General features: G+C 40.0%; 1 protein-coding gene across 14 annotated transcripts in view; it reads right to left on the bottom strand.

The window, feature by feature from the left end:
• DNAJC5 (DnaJ heat shock protein family (Hsp40) member C5) overlaps window positions 1-17904 on the bottom strand; it is a 51809-nt gene that overhangs the window by 19523 nt on the left and 14382 nt on the right. For 3 of the 14 annotated variants that reach the window (XM_044985360.1, XM_044985361.1, XM_044985358.1), the window contains exons 1-3: window positions 13919-13969; window positions 3944-4076; window positions 2526-2594 (exon numbers count right to left, since the gene is read on the bottom strand). The gene's annotated coding sequence lies outside the window, so the exon portion shown is untranslated. Of the gene's footprint in view, window positions 1-2525; window positions 2595-3943; window positions 4077-5140; window positions 5172-13918; window positions 13970-14814; window positions 14938-15534; window positions 15555-17904 lie in introns of those variants that run through there. The other 11 variants (XM_044985363.1, XM_044985362.1, XM_044985353.1 and 8 more) reach the window with 8 other exon arrangements.

Below are 17904 nucleotides of genomic sequence, written 5' to 3'. Positions count from 1 at the left end.
GAAGGAGTACGGCAGAAAGGGATCTAGGGGTTATAGTGGACCACAAGCTAAATATGAGTCAACAGTGTGATGCTGTTGCAAAAAAAGCAAACGTGATTCTGGGATGCATTAACAGGTGTGTTGTGAGCAAGACACGAGAAGTCATTCTTCCGCTCTACTCTGCGCTGGTTAGGCCTCAACTGGAGTAATGTGTCCAGTTCTGGGCACTGCATTTCAAGAAAGATGTGGAGAAATTGGAGAGGGTCCAGAGAAGAGCAACAAGAATGATTAAAGGTCTTGAGAACATGACCTATGAAGGAAGGCTGAAAGAATTGGGTTTGTTTAGTTTGGAAAAGAGAAGATTGAGAGGGGACATGATAGCAGTTTTCAGGTATCTAAAAGGGTGTCATAAGGAAGAGGGAGAAAACTTGTTCACCTTAGCCTCTAATGATAGAACAAGAAGCAATGGGTTTAAACTGCAGCAAGGGAGGTTTAGGTTGGACATTAGGAAAAAGTTCCTAACTGTCAGGGTGGTTAAACACTGGAATAAATTGCCTAGGGAGGTTGTGGAATCTCCATCTCTGGAGATATTTAAGAGTAGGTTAGATAAATGTCTATCCGGGATGATCTAGACAGTATTTGGTCCTGCTATGAGGGCAGGGGACTGGACTCGATGACCTCTCAAGGTCCCTTTCAGTCCTAGAATCTATGAATCTTTTGTAGCTCTTCACAGTCTGCCTGGGACTTAACTATCTCAAGTAGTTTTGTATCATATGCAAATTTTGCCACCTCACTGTTTACCCCTTTTTCCAGATCTTTTATCAATATGTTGAATAGGACTGGGCCCAGTACAGACCCCTAAGGAACACCACTATTTACCACTCTCCAGTCTGAAAACTAGCCATTTATTCCTACCCTTTGTTTCCTATCTTTTAACCAGTTACCAGTTCATGAGAGGACTGTCCCTCTTATCCCATGACTGCTTACTTTGCTTAAGAGCCTTTGGTGAGGGACCTTGTCAAATACACTATATCCACTGGATTCCCCTTGTCCACATGCTTGTTGACCCCCCTCAAAGAATTCTTGCAGATTGGTGAGACATGATATCCCTTTACAAAAACCACGTTGACTATTTTCAAATGTGTGAATTATGGTGGCAAGATCCACATCAGACACAAAAGGCTGCAATCTTCTAGAGACAGATGCATTTAGACTGTAAGTTCCTTGGGACAGAGACTGTCTTTGTGCCAGGTGCTATACAAACACAGAACAATGGGGTCCTGGTACATGATTAGGACCCCTAGGCACTCCAGTAATACAAATAAATAATAAATTATTAAAAGTAGGTGTCTGTGTATGCACCTTGATTTTTTGTTAAAACCTGGATTTCTGCCGTTCATTTTAGATAGTCTCTGTAAATTTTGTGAACAGAACTTCAAAGTAAACATCCTAGCGTCTCAGGAAACACCAAAGCCATCATCCTGTTCTGTATCAAGTAACAGCTCTCATTTTGAAGGCCACAGAAAATGACAGCTTTGTGATGTAGTCACACAGTACTAAATTAAATCATCTCCAAAACATTGTGTGCTCTATCAAAGGAAATGCTGGAATCATTACCCTCAAGAATTACTCACACCTGACCGTAAAAGTCAAGGACCTGAGAAGTGATTCCGTACCTGGAAGAGGCTGTGCAAGTTGTGGACAAGCTTCGAATAACATTTTCAATTTAAAAAACTGTGAAAGACTAGAATTGCTACAAAATCAAATCAAAATAATTCTTTGTATTACCACAGATGTCCCTATTGGGAAAGAGAAGCCCAAACCTAATTTTATTTATGGAAGAGCTATTGTCAAAATTATTATTACAAATCAGCAAGAACACTATATATGTAATGTAGTGTGGGTAATGCAAATAACAGTCATTTTGCTTGAAATCTTCAGTATTGAGACCCTGCTGACATATGCTCCAACCAATTTAGTTATGCTCTTTGATAGAATCCAAATGCTCTCAGTCCCAGCTGAAACCTACCTTGTCATCCTAAGCTAAAATGAATAAAAAATCCTCTTCTCAGAGCTGAAACAGACCGACAGCTGGAAACTCATCCTTTCAGTGGTTTTGGGGTTAGTTTTTTCCCCCCCCTCTTGTTCTTGTTACACAGCATTGTAAAATACATATATTTAACAATATAGGACTCACAAGAGCCAGATCATGGCTAGAAACGAAGAGCCTTGAAGCTCTACATCAGTTCATTGCTAACTCAATGGACAACATTCTCCATGTGTCACTAGACATTATCACAATCTGGCATCTTTCTAGGGAACTAAATTCATGTATATTTTCTAAAGGAAAAACCCACATGTACTAGACTGTAGCATGATTTATGGTGTTTGGAAAGAGTTCTAAACTTTGGTTTCTCCTTCCACCCCCATCAAGATGTTGGGAAATTTCTCTATCCACTGTATTTGAACCTTCTGTTCCTTCTGCAGTATCTGCCAATTTAATGAGATTTGCAAACTCTGCAAGAAATCAAAAAGGCATTACTTACCTTAATGAATGGTCAAACTAGATCCTAGGAGTCCAATACCCGTTTCCACAGAAATCAAACTGAATCCTCCTAAGAGAAGAACACAAGCAAACCATTTGTGTATTAGCATTCTGCTGCAATACTGTTCTGTTCCTATGGGTTTTTTTAAATCCCTGAAACCTTTAATAAAAAAATATCCCTGTCACCTTGTTACAGTTACCCTTTGTGGTATACTAGAGACAATGGATTTAAGTAAAATGCCAAAGAGGATTTTATACTTCACTTTTGAAAAGAAATATTTTCCCTTTGACCATTTAAATAGGATAATTGAAATCACTATCTGGGTATATGCTTACTGAATGTATGACTACCTAAGTCAGCAGCAAATAATTGGCTGAACTCTTGATTAAAGGGACATTGTCAGAGCATTTAAACACGTTAGGTTTTGTGTAAAAATGGTTTACAAAACCCAAGATATCTGCATGTTTATTAAAATGAATTGGTTTGCATTTAAACATTCCCATTATGCTTTAATCTAAACACTGCCTCACTGTGGCAGGCCATAAAAAAGGAAAAGAACAGATTAATTTATTTTCATTGTCCAAGCTTAGTGAAGCGCAGGTGAATGACATAAAATGGTGAAATAAATATAAAAAAACCCAACCCACTTAACTTTTCAGAAAGTCAGAGACAGGTATGTGCAAATATCTAATGTAGTCCCGTCAATATTTGTAGTTATAATTATCATTTAATGTGTTATTTGCATCACCAGTAGTTAAAATCAACTTAAAAATCATACTACTTTAAAGTTGATGCCTTTTTAATAATCTGAAATATTGTTAGAAATACAGGTAAAGAAATTTGTTTAAAAAATGCAAAAAAAGGTCATGACATATGGTATGACCTGTTAGAAATAAGTGAACTTTAATTTTTAAATTCCATCCATAATAAAAGCAGTATTTTACTTGTGGTATCACCCCTTTTTTGGCAGTTTAATTTCAATCAATGTTGTACATAAAGAGATCCATGCAAACGCATGGAGTGACTGAATTTTAATATGACATTTTTAATACCATTTTACATGGTATTAGTAACAAGCAGTTTGTAGCTTCACGCTGTGGGGACCACACTGACTCCACAACAATGTAGTTATGCCAGTGCAAATTTCCTTTATGTAGACAGGGCTTCTATTAACATAATTCCTGGAGCAGATTACATATAGCGAAAAGTGAACCAGTCTCAGCCTTGGACCACACTACAAACTTATGTCAGTATAAGTAGGTCGCTCAGGGGCGAGAATTTTATATATATATATATATATATATATATATATATATACATACATATATATATATACACACATACACACACACACACACACCCCATATAGTTATACCAACCTAACCCCCAGAACAAGAGGGCTTTTCCCATCGACATACCTACTGCTTCTTGGGGAGGTGGAATACCTACAGTGACAGAAGATCTCCTGTTGGCATAGGTAGCATCTTCACTAAGCGCTGCAGCTGTACCATTGCAGCACTCTAAGTTTAGACAAGCTCTCAGTAACTCACGCTTTAGCATACAAGGAGAAAAAAATGTGATTCAGCAACATAAGCTGCTTCCCTTTCAGTGTTCTAGGTGAAAGGTGCAAAGATTTCTGCTGTTCACTGGTCACACATATAAGTGATAAGGAAGAGAAAGATCAAGCACCAGCTAGAGTGAATGGATGTGAGAAGCTGCAGGATGCTACATAATATGACAATGACTCAGGAAAATAAAAATGGGATACAGAGTTTTTTTGAACAAATGGCCTTTTTTAGAGGCAAATCTCTTCCAAGTCAATAGTGACTAAAAGTTGTTGCCATCTGAAAAGCGTATAGTAGCTTTTGTTAAATGACTGGAAGGTGGGGGTCTCAGTCCAATTTCCAACAGGCAAGAGTGTACATCTCAGTTATCATTCAAAACCAAAAATTCTTGTTGACAGACACCAAGAAACCAAAGATTGAATGAGCTTGAGCATGAACTACCTACTTGCCCCAGAGGTGTCTCTCTACATCAAACTTGGAGTTTATTAGCAAAACTACAGAAAGCAGCTTACATCACTGCTGGGCATGCAGCATCAATTCTACTGTACAACAGAAGACAGATTCTTTACAAGTGTCAATCTTTCACAAACACTGAGTACAGTTAATTAAGAAAACTGATGCTAATAGCACGCCCATACTAAGGAAGAATGAAGAACCCCAGTAAACATCTATCCCGGTCTTGATAAATCCCCTTGCTCACCTGATAGTTGTGGGTAGAAAAATCTCTCTGGGACATGGGAGCGTTTAAGCCACCACTATCAGTAGAATAAAAACTTTCCTTTAGAAAGAGTTTCTAGCCTTTATTGTTGCAAAGCCCTGGTTTACACTTAAGTTAGGTTGACATAGCTACAGCGTTCAGGGATGTGAAAAATTCACACCCCTGTGCAACACAGCTATGCTGACCTAACCTATGGTGTAGATGTGGTTAAGTCAACGGAAGCTTCCGTCAACCAAGCTATCATCGCTCAAGAAGATGAATTACCTACAGCAACAGAAAAACCCCTTCCATTATTGTAGAAAGCATCTACACTACAGACTATAGTAGCTTACCTATGGTGCCAGAGCAGTGCCATTGTAGTACCTGTAGTGCAGACATGGCCAAAGATAACTTTCCAAATACAAATGGACATGATGTTTCCTTTAACCTGACAGCAGTTCTAGTACCTGTGTTCAGTTTTCTCAAGCAGAAGAGTGAATTGACAAGATGGATTTGTGACGGGTTCGGTCACAGAGACACCCTTGGGACTGCCACCTCATGTGCTGAGACTACCTCTGAGCCCGTTTTCCCTGGCAGCTTGGGACTTCAGAACCCTGCCTTGTTGAGCCAGATATTCTAGCCTGCTGCAAACAGAGACTCAGGTCTGAACCACGTTCCCCAAAAGCTGCAGCCTTAACTGAAAACGGCTTAGAAAGTGCTCCTGTCTAGCACCCAGATACCCAGTTCCCAATGGGATCCAAACCCCAAATAAATCTGTTTTATTCTATATAAAGCTTATACAGGGTAAACTCATAAATTGTCTGCTCTCTATAACACTGATAGAGAGACATGCACAGCTGTTTGCTCCCCCAGTTATTAGTCACTAACTCTAGGTTCAATAATAAGCAAAAAGTGATTTTATTAAGTATAAAAAGTAGGATTTCAGTGGTTCCAAGTAATAGACAAAACAAAGTTACCAAGCAAAATATAACAAAACATGCAAGTCTACGCCTAATACAGATAAAAATCTCACCCTCAGAGATGTTCCAATAAGCTTCTTTAACAGACTAGACTCCTTTTTAGTCTGGGCCCAGTCCTTTCCCCGGTACAGTCATTGTTTCAGCTCAGGTGGTAGCTAGGGGATTTCTCATGACTGCAACCCCCTTTATTCTGTTCCACCCCTTTATATACCTTTGGCACAAAGCGGGAATCTTGTGTCTCTTTGGGTCCCCACCCCTCCTTCTAAATGGAAGAGCACCAGGTTAAAGATGGATTCCAGTACCAGGTGACATGGTCACATGTCCTGTGAGACCCCAAGCCTTCATTCTTCCCGGCCCAAGTAAACAGAGCCATCTACAGTCAATTGTCCTAGTTGATGGGAGTCATCAAGATTCTAAACCACCATTAATCGCCCATACATTGCATAAATACAATAGGACCTCAGAGTTATATTTTATATTCCTAGTTTCAGATACAAGAATGATACATTCATACAAACAGGATGAGCACACTCAGTAGATTATAAGCTTTGTAATGACAACTTATGAGACCTTTTGCATGAAGCATATTCCAGTTACATTATATTCACACTCATTAGCATATTTTCATACAATCATATGGAGTACAACATCATAGGATGTTTCTTAGGTGCTATTCAGAAATCTACTAAGAGTAATGAAACTGGATAATGTTGTCAATTAGGATTGGGGTTCCCAGGATCTTTAGGAACTGGGATGGGCTTCTCATTAGGGCATTGGGCATGCACCTTGCATATGGCACACCCGAAATCTATCATACCAGCCTCTAGCTAGGTGTATCATAAGATTTTTCCAAGCTCTGCTCCCACAAAGTATTGTAATTAGTAAATCTGTTTCAACCTGAAATTTAAGTTTGGTGAATTTAGGAGAGCAGGTAAATTGCAGTATAGCACTAAAACACAGTTTAAAATTTATGAACAAGCCAAGACAGACACATCAAACTGATGTCTATAAGGGTTGTTTTCACTCTCCTGCCTTTGACAAAAGTTTTACCACATATGAGAGTGCATGCAGTGTTTGACTGCCAATGACAAGTGGAGAAGAGAACCAAGCAAGGCAAATACAAGATACCAGCACAGACCTGCCCACATGCTGGCAAGGAGAAACATTTTTCTGAAATAAAACACAAAAAAAGCTAGCTGGGGAAAAAAACCAGAGCATACGTGAAAGAGAAAAAAAGATTTTCATGGTCTTTCTTTTCTTCAAGAATTAACCATGGAGCTTGTTTGCTAGCATCAATTCTATCTACATCAAGAAAAATTCTTTAGCAGCAGAAAAAATAATTTGCAGCTGGAAACTATCAAAACCAACATAGTAAATTACTAACAGGCTTAATTCTGGTAAAATACAAACATATGAACAATCCCTGTCCCGGATATTCTTTACAATCTTCTCTTTCCAGAAATCATATCTCCATTCTCACTTACACATAGCATTCACTGTTCAGTTCAGTGGCCATCTGCAGTATAAATTTTTGGGATTTTACTTGGTTGGTTTCTGTTGCAACTGGTAACTCTAATTTAATGACTCAGGAATGTTTTGATCCACATGTCCAATCCCATTAGTCAACAGGCCAGATCCACTGACCCAGAGATCTACATAATACCCAGCCTGTAATTACTTGTGAATACCTTCCCTCATTATTACATCGTGTTCAGAATAAAAACAAATGGAGCTGAAACAGAAGGAAAGAACCCCAAAACGAAATGGAAAATGTTCAAAGACAAAATTAACATATGCTCCAGGATTGTCTGTCCCATTTAAAGACATAGGAGGAGTAAGAAAGGCCAGTAAGGATGAATTAGTGCTTAAAAGGCATGTGATGGATGAACAGATATACAAATCAAACAAAAACATTAAAGAATGCCAGAGCCAAGCAGATTGCAACTGCAAGCAAGAGTACAAAATAGCAAAGCAAAATTCAATAATATACTAATATAAATGTAAAAAGTTTTTTAAAGTCTACATGAATCTTGGTTGGGCAGTATCCCTGTCCTGTCAACTGTGTGTATTATTTATTCAAAAAATTTCTGTCTGCCTCATTTGGCCTAATTATTTGAATCAATGCAACTATTGCATATTAAAAGATAACTATCTGCTTCCCCTCTGTGCTTTGCCCCAATTAAGAACATAAGAACATAAGAAAGGCCATACCGGGTCAGACCAAAGGTCCATCTAGCCCAGTATCTGTCTACCGACAGTGGCCAATGCCAGGTGCCCCAGAGAGAGTGAACCTAACAGGCAACGATCAAGTGATCTCTCTCCTGCCATCCATCTCCATCCTCTGACGAACAGAGGCTAGGGACACCATTCCTTACCCATCCTGGCTAATAGCCATTTATGGACTTAGCCACCATGAATTTATCCAGTCCCCTTTTAAACATTGTTATAGTCCTAGCCTTCACAACCTCCTCAGGTAAGGAGTTCCACAAGTTGACTGTGCGCTGCGTGAAGAAGAACTTCCTTTTATTTGTTTTAAACCTGCTGCCTATTAATTTCATTTGGTGACCCCTAGTTCTTATATTATGTGAATAAGTAAATAACTTTTCCTTATCCACTTTCTCAACATCACTCATGATTTTATATACCTCTATCATGTCCCCCCTTAGTCTTCTCTTTTCCAAACTGAAGAGTCCTAGCCTCTTTAATCTTTCCTCATATGGGACCTTCTCTAAAACCCCTAAATCATTTTAGTTTGCTCTTTTCTGAACCTTTTCTAGTGCTAGAATATCTTTTTTTGAGGTGAGGAGACCACATCTGTACACAGTATTCGAGATGTGGGCGTACCATGGATTTATATAAGGGCAATAATATATTCTCAGTCTTATTCTCTATCCCCTTTTTAATGATTCCTAACATCCTGTTTGCTTTTTTGACCGCCTCTGCACACTGCGTGGACATCTTCAAAGAACTATCCACGATAACTCCAAGATCTTTTTCCTGACTCGTTGTAGCTAAATTAGCCCCCATCATGTTGTATGTATAGTTGGGGTTATTTTTTATTCCAATGTGCATTACTTTACATTTATCCACATTAAATTTCATTTGCCATTTTGTTGCCCAATCACTTAGTTTTGTGAGATCTTTTTGAAGTTCTTCACAATCTGCTTTGGTCTTAACTATCTTGAGCAGTTTTAGTATCATCTGCAAACTTTGCCACCTCACTGTTTACCCCTTTCTCCAGATCATTTATGAATAAATTGAATAGGATTGGTCCTAGGACTGACCTTGGGGAACACACTAGTTACCCCTCTCCATTCTGAGAATTTACCATTAATTCCTACCCTTTGTTCCCTGTCCTATTAACCAGTTCTCAATCCATGAAGGACCTTTCCTTTTATCCCATGACAGCTTAATTTACGTAAAGCCTTTGGTGAGGGACCTTGTCAAAGGCTTTCTGGAAATCTAAGTACACTATGTCCACCGGATCCCCCTTGTCCACATGTTTGTTGACCCCTTCAAAGAACTCTAATAGATTAGTAAGACACACGATTTTCCCTTTACAGAAACCATGTTGACTATTGCTCAAGAGTTTATGTTTTCTATGTGTCTGACAATTTTATTCTTTACTATTGTTTCAACTAATTTGCCCGTGGTACCGACGTTAGACTTACCGGTCTGTAATTGCCGGGATCACCCCTAGAGCCCTTTTTAAATATTGGCGTTACATTAGCTAACTTCCAGTCATTGGGTACCGAAGCCGATTTAAAGGACAGGTTACAAACCTTAGTTAATAGTTCCGCAACTTCACATTTGAGTTCTTTCAGAACTCTTGGGTGAATGCCATCTGGTCCCGGTGACTTGTTAATGTGGAGTTTATCAATTAATTCCAAAACCTCCTCTACTGATACTTCAATCTGTGACAGTTCCTCAGATTTTGTCACCTACAAACGCCAGCTCAGGTTTGGGAATCTCCCTAACATCCTCAGCCGTGAAGACTGAGGCAAAGAATCCATTTAGTTTCTCACGCAATGGACTTTATCATCTTTAAAGCGCTCCTTTTGTATTTTTCATCATCAAGGGGCCCCACTGGTTGTTTAGCAGGCTTCCTGCTTCTGAATGTACTTAAAAAAAAACATTTTGTTATTACCTTTGGAGTTTTTGGCTAGCCGTTCTTCAAACTCCTCTTTGGCTTTTCTTATTACACTCTTGCACTTAAGTTGGCAGCGTTTGTGCTCCTTTCTATTTGCCTCACTAGGATTTGACTTCCACTTTTTAAAGGAAGTCTTTTTATCTTTCACTGCTTCTTTTACATGGTGGTTAAGCCACGGTGGCTCTTTTTTAGTTCTTTTACAGTTTTTCTTAATTTGGGGTATACATTGAATTAATGTTTTCAGGATCTCTTCTTTGAAGAATCAATCAAGCCATACGTTCCCAGCTTTTCTACAGATTCCTGAGTCCAACAGTTTTCCTGTCGTGTTCCTGATTCTCTTTAGTATTTCCACTTCCTTGTGAAAGAAAAAGTATCCCTATTTCTAACATTTGCCCCACTCTCCTCCCACACAAAAGAAAAGGGGTTTTTAAAGTAATTTCTCCTTTTAATAAAATACTGTTGTTAATCTGAGTCCAAACCCTGATCTTCACTTTTTGTTCATGTATCATTAAAATATCTTATCCTGTGATGTGATACATCAGCACAGTGAGAACAGGATAAATTCACATGGATTCAGTGCAAATAAGGTGACTGTATTAACTACTCAAATAATTCTGAGTTTTCATACAAGGAAACTCCCAACCATAAACATGGATTTTGGGGAAAAAACTTTTCATATAACACTGCACTGATGATCAGTCTATACCAGCAAGCATGATGTTAGATTAGATAAAACTATTACTGTAACTAGATATTGTTCTGAGGTGACATCTGTAAATGTCAAAAGTTTGATGAAAAGATGAAAAAGGTTGACTAATGAAGTGTAAAAAGGATCAGTATTATCAGATGAAATAGATTACAGATTAAACAAATCGCTAAAAGCCAACAACCATGCACAGAAAGGCTTACTGTTAAAACACTCTAGATACGGACAGTTTTATCTGCCTTAAAATAGTAACTGCAAGTATATTGCTAAACAGATTGAGAAGATGGCTTGGTTCACTGCAACTTCGAAGTGCAGTACTTCCACATGCTCTTCTGCAGAGCTACTTATAACTTCCCATAGCAGTGTCCTTTTCCAAATCACAATACAAAGCCTTTTGGCTAAGATCTAGTGTTCAGTCTGCTATCTGATATGACCTTCATCAAGGAATAGATGCTGCCCTTGCAAGAGGATGCAACGTCTATTAGGTTCTTCCAACTCTAAGTACTATGTTCCTGTGTATTAAAGAGGATAGATCTTAACTATATACACAAGAGGAAACTGATGAAGCAAACAAACTGCCTGACAACAGCACGGGTTAAAGAGAGCTCAGCTAGCCCCACTCCACTATAAGTGCAGCCAATGCCACGTATGGAGGGAGGAGAGAAGGAGAGAACCTGGGTCAGCTCGGGGCTGCCTGGAGAAGAGGCAGGAGCTAGCCTTCCCTACCTGAGGGGAAGAGATGCTAGCCTGCCAGCCAAGGTAGCCATCTGGGAGTAACTATGGTCTCCTCAGCCAAGGGAGACTCTGGCATCTAAGGTAACTAAGTGAGAAAAGCTCAGAGACATTGTGGGATTTGGCCTCATCAACTTGCCCGTCCGAAGGAGCCTGGGACCATGGCAGGGCACTGCCCAAGATCCATGAAAGGGTGCTATGGGAGACAAGACACCCAGCAAATTGGACTAGAGGGGCCATGCCACAAACTGAACAGGACCCCACAAGGTTCAGGGGTCAACACACACAGGGCCCTGGGCTGGGACCCAGTGGAGAGGGAGGGCCTGGGTCTCCCTACCCACCGCTGCCTTAAAGACTGAGGCTCCTCAACCAAACAGGAAGCAGAAAGTCAAGCGTGCCAACCACTAGGCCACCCACCCTCCAAGCCACCTGGTAGAGAACGATTTTTCCTTTTTAACCAAAGGGATACTAGTATTGTGAAGCATTGTGCTTCAAGCCACTAACTGTTTGACCTAAGTGTCAGATTGAACTGAAGTTTGTGTTTTAAACATTAATGCGTAGACTATTTTTGTGTTACAGAAAGTGAGAAATGAATGCCAGTGACTGAGCCAGACATGGCTGCAACAGACATCCTCCACTTAAATCCTGATCTACAACAACCCTACTATTCTGGTCATGAACTTCTCAACACAGTCTCACTGTGTTAAATTTTGTGATGAAAATAGAGGGACCATGATGAGACCTTAGTAGTAGTAGTAGTAGAAAGAAGGAAAAGAAGAAGAAAGAAGGAAAAGAAGAAGAAGAAGAGGATAAACTCAGCTCCTTTGCTAAATTTAAAGAAAAATCACCACCACCAGAGCAGACTAAGAAAAAAATAATGTCATCATAATATTCCAGGATATTAACACATCCTTTAATTAAAGATGGTCTGTCAAGTAACAGCAATTACTTCACCAGGAAAGACACAGATTTACTGGAAATTCCCCTCCCTATCTACCTCCTACAGTAATAGAGAACAGAAAAAAAGAGACAGATATTTTACCTGCCTTCATAAATAATTGTCGCCTTCATAAATAATCATTGCAGGTACTATAAAGTAACACAGAATTACTGAAAAGGTGGATTTACAAAAAACCCAAATAATGCTAAATGGTCTTTATAAACGTAAAACAAAGGGATCCTGTCAATTCACATTTGGCCCAAAAATTAGATTCTTATGTAAAAGCTTATTTTTACAAAACTTAAACCCAAAAGAAATGTTTCCATGATTTAGTTACTAATTCCAATAGCAACAGGCTTTTGGTTTCCCATTCCCCACCAAACATTGCCTTGCACCATTTCAATCTGAGCACTGCAGAACTAGCGCAAGAGAACCTGAAAGCAAAACTGACTAGACTATTTTCATTGATCAAGCTGAGAGGAAAGGAAGAAATTAAATCATACAAAACAGTAAAAATAGAAATATTAAAATTCTCAGCTGCAGCTACCCAAGATCTTATTGGTAACAGATGTAAGGAGGTTAGTCAAGACCATGCCTCTTCAAAAAAGAAAGCCTCTTTGTGAAGAATTAGCTTTGTTCGTGTTCAGTTTCTTTTCTCTAACACTCAGTTCTGCACTTCCCTTCACACATATGAGCACACATCCTTACTACTTTGACATGTGAGAAAGCAAGAAAAAGATCCATCAGAACCCTCTGGGATACTGATGTCCCTTCTTGAGCAGTTCAACATATTATCAAGAATGCTGCATGTAATTCTGGTCACCCCATCTCAGGAAAAGATATTCTAATTGGAGAAAGTACAGAGAAGGACAATAAAAATGATTATGGGTGTGGAACAGCTTCCATATGAGGAGAAATTAGAAAGACTGGGAATGTTCAAGCTTGGAAAAGAGACAACTGAGGGGGGAGGTGATAGGGGTCTATGAAATCAAGAATGGTGTGCAGAAAGTGAATAAGGAAGTGGTATTTACCCCTTCACAGAACACAAGAATCTGGGGTTACCTAATGAAATTAATAGGCAGCAGGTTTAAAACAAACATAGGAAGTACCGGGTACTACTTCACACAACGCAGTGTCAACCTGTGGAACTCATTGCCAGGGTATGTTTTGAAGGCCAAAACTATAATGGGGTTCAAAATTAAGTTAATGGAGGACAGGTCCATCAATGGCTATTAGCCAAGATGGGCAGGGACACAACCCTATGCTCTGGGAGTCCCTAAACATCTGACTGCCAGAAGCTGGGACTGGACAACAGGGGATGGATCACTCAATAAATTGCCTTGTTCTGTTCACTGGTTCTGAAGCATCTGGCACTGGCCACTGTCAGAAGACAGGGTACTGGGCTAGATGGATCATTGGTCTGACCCAGCATGTCCATTCTGATGTTCTTATGTTCAGACCAACAGAGCCAATTTTAAGCACGAGCAATGCAAGCAATTACTTCCCCTAATGCTGGCCTATACAAGGTCTCCCCACCACATGAGATGATAGGCTGTAGTGATCCTCCCTTGATACAACAAGATCAAAGAGAGACAACCCGTGGACTCAGGAAAAGCTACTCACCGTCCAACCCCTCTCCGTCTGGTAACTTGGTCCCTCACATAGAAACCAGCTCTAAAAACAGAATAGCTTACGTGTCTTTAAGAAGTCACCAGGAATCTACCACAACTATTCATGTACAGACCATGAGTTTGCCCCCGCCCTTCCTCTCCCACGCAAACATTTCCTATTTCATAACTACTATTAAGCAGTTTGTGTTGTAAAAAGGCAACGGTCAAAATGATTCCTAGATGGCTGGACTAAGTCAATTTTTCTGAACAACAGTTGCATTTTCAACAATCTTAAAGACAGTCTGCAAAAGGGTTATTTTAAAATATGGCTTATTTTCTGTTTTGCTTCTTCATGATTAATAGATGGAATTAAAAGTGTGGGTTTGGTTTTTTGTTTTTGTTTGGGTTCCACCCACTTTCTTTTACCTCAGAAATATCTGGTAAATCAAATCTGGTCTTCCCAAAGGTCTCAGAGGATGTATATTTAATTCTCACACCTTAAATGAAGGGGTGGGAATGCTGAAGTGTTTCTTTCTCCAAAATGTTAGTTGCTCAACTTAACCAGTGTTAACAAATACCAAAAATCTAAGTTTTGATCAGTATGTCTAAAAACCCATCCTCTCAATTTTCACTCTCCCAGATCTTGTAATGTCACAATTTCACTATATCTCTAGGCACTACAGAGACTTCCAGAAAAGACCAGACTTGAATTTCTCATGCAAAGACAAACAAACAGAAAATAAAGACTTTCCAAATATATTTGAAGACTTTTTAAATGTAATAAGCAAAAAAAGCTCAACCCTTTCACCCGCTTTTCAGATTACATTTAAGTGCCATGAGGCTAACAGATTTAAGGAACATAATATGTATTCTGTCTGTTGAGGCAGGTCAGTTGCTCTGTGCAAGTACCTAAGGAAGCAGAGATGAAGCAACTCCAGATCACAAGTCACTGGAGTAAGGATATCAAGTATTGCCATTCTCTGCTAGTCAAGTATCACAGGCTCAACAGAAGTCACTATGCTGACAGATTGTGCCACACACTCTCAAAGAAACTGCGAAACCACCTGATCAACATCCTATACAGCAAACAGGGGAAGATTAAGACTGAACTCTCTAAACTAGATATTCTGATGAAAAACCAACCTTCTACACAAACTTCCTCATGGACAAACTTTACAAAAACTAGACAAGCCATTTACAACAAAAACTTTGCTTCTCTACAAAAGAAAAAGGACACTAAACTGTCTAAACTGCTACATGGCACAAGGAGCCACAACAATAGCTCCCTTAACCCACCCAACAATATTGTTAATCTTTCCAGCTATTCTCTTAGCCCAGCAGAAGAATCTATCCTATCTCGGGGACACTCCTTTTGTCCTTCCAGATCCACGAATATGATACAGTTTTGCGGTGACCTAGAATCCTACTTTCGCCGTCTCCGACTCAAAGGATACTTCCAACACACCTCTGAACTACATACTAACCCACAGAATCCTTCCTACCACCGCTATAATAAAAAGGATTCTGCATGGACTCCTCCAGAGGGTCGAAACAACAGACTAGACTTCTACATAGATTGCTTCCGTCACCGTGCACGGGCTGAAATTGTGGAAAAGCAACATCACTTGCCCCATAACCTAAGCCGTGCTGAACACAATGCCATCAACAGCCTCAAGAACAACTCTGACATCATAATCAAACAGGCTGACAAAGGAGGTGCTGTCGTCATCATGAATAGGTCGGAATATGAACAAGAGGCTGCCAGGCAACTCTCTAACTCCACATTCTACAAGCCATTACCCTCTGATCCCACTGATGATTACCAAAAGAAACTACACCATCTGCTCAAAAAACTCCCCGAGAAAGCACAGGAACAGATCTATACAGACACATGCCTGGAACCCCGACCAGGTGTATTCTATTTGCTACCCAAGATCCATAAACCTGGAAATCCTGGACGCCCCATCATCTCAAGCATTGGTACTTTAACAGCAGGATTGTCTGGCTATGTGGACTCTCTCCTCCGGCCCTATGCTACCAGCACTCCCAGCTATCTTCGAGACACCACTGACTTCCTGAGGAAACTACAATCCATCGGTGATCTTCCAGAAAACACCATTCTGGCCACTATGGATGTGGAAGCCCTCTACACTAACATTCCACACGAAGATGGACTACAAGCCATCAGGAACAGTATCCCCGATAATATCACGGCTAACCTGGTGGCTGAACTTTGTGACTTTGTCCTCACCCACAACTATTTCACATTTGGGGACAATATATATCTTCAAGTCAGTGGCACTGCTATGGGTACCCGCATGGCCCCTCAGTATGCCAACATCTTTATGGCTGACTTAGAACAACGCTTCCTTAACTCTCGTTCCCTAACGCCCCTACTCTACTTGCGCTACATTGATGACATCTTCATCATCTGGACTCATGGAAAAGAAGCCCTTGAGGAATTCCACCGAGATTTTAACAATTTCCATCCCACCATCAACCTCAGCCTAGACCAATCCTCACAAGCGGTCCATTTCCTAGACACTACTGTGCTAATAAACGATGGTCACATAAATACCACCCTATACCGGAAACCCACTGACCGCTATACTTACTTACATGCCTCCAGCTTCCATCCCGGACACACCACACGATCCATTGTCTACAGCCAAGCTCTAAGATACAACCCTATTTGCTCCAATCCCTCGGACAGAGATAAACACCTACAAGATCTCTATCAAGCATTCTTAAACCTACAATACCCACCTGCTGAAGTGAAAAAACAGATTGACAGAGCCAGAAGAGTACCCAGAAGCCACCTACTACAGGACAGGCCTAAAAAAGAAAATAACAGAACACCACTAGCCATCACCTACAGCCCCCAACTAAAACCTCTCCAGCGCATCATCAAAGATTTACAACCTATCCTTAAAGATGATCCCTCACTCTCACAGATCTTGGGAGACAGGCCAGTCCTCGCTTATAGACAGCCTCCCAACCTAAAGCAAATACTCACCAGCAACCGCACACCATACAACATAAACACTAACCCAGGAACCTATCCTTGCAATAAAGCCCGATGCCAGCTCTGTCCACATATCCATTCAAGTGACACCATCACAGGACCTAATCACATCAGACACACCATCAGCGGCTCGTACACCTGCACATCTACCAACGTGATATATGCCATCATGTGCCAGCAATGCCCCTCTGCCATGTACATTGGCCAAACCTGACAGTCTCTACGCAAAAGAATAAATGGACACAAATCTGACATCAGGAATCATAACATTCAAAAACCAGTGGGAGAACACTTCAACCTTTCTAACCACTCAGTGACAGACTTGAAGGTGGCAATTTTGCAACAAAAAAACTTCAAAAACAGACTCCAAAGAGAGACTGCTGAACTTGAATTAATATGCAAACTAGATACCATTAACTGTGGTCTAAATAAAGACTGGGAATGGTTGGGTCATTACACCAATTGAATCTATTTCCCTATGTTAAGTTCTCCTCACACCTTCTATGGGCCATCTTAATTATCACTTCAAAAAGTTTTTTTTCCCTCCTGCTAACGATAGCTCATCTCAATTGATTAGACTCTGCCTGTTGGTATGCATACTTCCACCTTTTCATGTTCTCTGTATGTATAAATATCTCCTGTCTGTGTGTTCCATTCTATGCATCCGAAGAAGTGAGCTTTAGCTCACGAAAGCTCATGCTAAAATAAATTTGTTAGTCTTTAAGGTGCCACAAGTACTCCTGTTTTTTTTTTAGAAGTCACTCAGACATTCTTCTCCTTGCTGGAAAACCCCCCACACCAAGACAGAGCCATCACTATTGTAAAAAAGGTTTTAAAACTTAGTAATATTTCTCATATCCTTCAAAAAACTGCTTTCAAGGAAACACTGAAAAATGCTGAATATTGAAAAATATCTGCATAGTATGTCTGTCATAATAAGCCAAATTGCTGTAACTCAGATGATCTTCAAAAAT

The sequence above is a fragment of the Mauremys mutica genome, chromosome 13, assembly GCF_020497125.1.
Source record: "Mauremys mutica isolate MM-2020 ecotype Southern chromosome 13, ASM2049712v1, whole genome shotgun sequence".
NCBI lineage: Eukaryota > Metazoa > Chordata > Testudines > Geoemydidae > Mauremys > Mauremys mutica.
Note: the sequence above shows the minus strand (reverse complement) of the source record. Positions and strands in the feature narration are given on the sequence as shown.